Source organism: Carlito syrichta, unplaced genomic scaffold, assembly GCF_000164805.1.
Source record: "Carlito syrichta isolate Samal-C Ts95f unplaced genomic scaffold, Tarsius_syrichta-2.0.1 Scaffold145306, whole genome shotgun sequence".
In the NCBI taxonomy this organism is placed as follows: domain Eukaryota; kingdom Metazoa; phylum Chordata; class Mammalia; order Primates; family Tarsiidae; genus Carlito; species Carlito syrichta.
The window spans coordinates 100,179-101,760 of record NW_007089402.1 but is presented as its reverse complement, the minus strand read 5'-3'; the positions used below and the strand labels follow the sequence as shown (position 1 = coordinate 101,760).

General features: G+C 53.7%; 1 long non-coding RNA gene across 1 annotated transcript; it reads left to right on the top strand.

The window, feature by feature from the left end:
- The first annotated feature begins 238 nt into the window (after positions 1–238).
- Positions 239–1,275, top strand: LOC103251785. The gene is made up of 2 exons (XR_002481489.1): positions 239–356; positions 444–1,275. It is a non-coding gene; the product is annotated as an uncharacterized LOC103251785 (long non-coding RNA).
- Positions 1,276–1,582: the final 307 nt, after the last annotated feature.

Sequence of the window (1,582 nt, the reverse complement as noted above, 5' to 3'; positions counted from 1 at the left end):
GCCAAGCATAATTTTTAGTAGCAAAGTTCTTACTCTAAAAAAAGTAGACACCCATACCACAACAGATCGTCATGCTCAAGACCCTTTTTGCTTAGCTGTCCAGCTTGGATGCCGAAATACTCTTAGGCCTTCCTCGTGCCCCCCCCCCCACCTCCAGGAAGCCTCCCCTGCCCCCTCGTGAGTCTCAGAAGGGCGAAACTTGTATTTGGTTATTTGCCGTCTTGTCTTCCAGAATTAATTTGTGTGCACCGGCCTTCGCGGGAGCCTGGCGTGGCAGTTAAGACCGCAAGAGAACCCCAGTCCCACGGCAGACTTGGGAAATCATTCATTCACCCTGAGTCTTACCTTCCCCCTCGGTAAATGGGGATAAGAATCCCGCCCTTGAATAATTCTGTGTGCCTGGCATGTGGTGTATATTCAGGGAGTGAACTTTTTCCCATTAGAGTTGGCCGATCTGGAAACCAAACAAGGGCCCTGGAACTTCTCTCGGACTTTTGGATAGAAGTAACAGATTTTAAGGCTCAGGACTGGGACACCTCCGTTCTCGCTGTGGACTCCCTGTGACTTCAGGGGGGTCAGGGCCTCTCTGCGCACCCTGGCTGAAAGGGGTGGGCTGGACGACCCTCATGTCCCGCTGCTGCTCCTTAGTCACCCGGTTCCCAGTGGGGCTCCGGGCTCCCAGTTGTCCCCCGGGCCCCGTGAGACAGCACTGTTCATCCTTAGCTGCCAAGACCTCCTCCCTCCAGCCTGAGGGGTGTGGCTTTACCCTGGGCCACCCTGACAGGGCCATGGATCTCCCTCCGACACCCCTCCAGAGACCACACCAGGGCCCGTCCTCCAGCAGGGCTCAGAGTCTGTGGGAATGGGCCTGCGTTTCCTGGGGAAGCAGAGGCCCCTGGAAGACCAGCCGGAGCTGCAGATCTAAGTGGATGACAGTAGTCACGGTGCGAGAGGCGAGCATCTGGAAACATCAGGATTAGACATGTGTGGGCCAAATATGGATGTGATAGGTCCCAGGTGAAGGGGCCACAGCGGTGGCCTCATCACATCCTTCTCTCTGCTCAGAAGAAAGTCGAGTGAGCCACCCCTGGTCACACAGCAAGCTCATGCTGGGGCATTTTGGAAGACAGGAAGAGCAGGAGCAAAGAGATGAAGACTTCCATGTTCCACAAGGGTCAACTGAGTCACCATAATGAGAGAAGGCATGGGAAAGCATCTAGTCTTGTGGTGCATAGTAGATGCTTAATAAAAGCAGATTTATTCGATGCCAAACTCTATGCTGTGAAGCAGTGGGTCACACAGTCTCTTTCCTTGAGGAACTCAGAGCCTGGAGTGAGCCAGAGATGGGTACAGAAACATTCCTGGCTTGTGCAGGGACAAAGGGCAGTGCGAGGGCTGTGGGGACCCAGAGGAAGAAGGGTCAAAAGCTTTACTGAGGGGCGGCCGCTGTTCTTAGTAGTGAACTTGGGGAGAAAGGTATGTCAAGGAAGCCTTCTTGGAGAAGGTAACATTTGCACTGGTCTTGGATGACTGCAGGAATTTTCTAAGCCAAGAAGGCTGAGAAAGTTATTTCAAGCAGTGG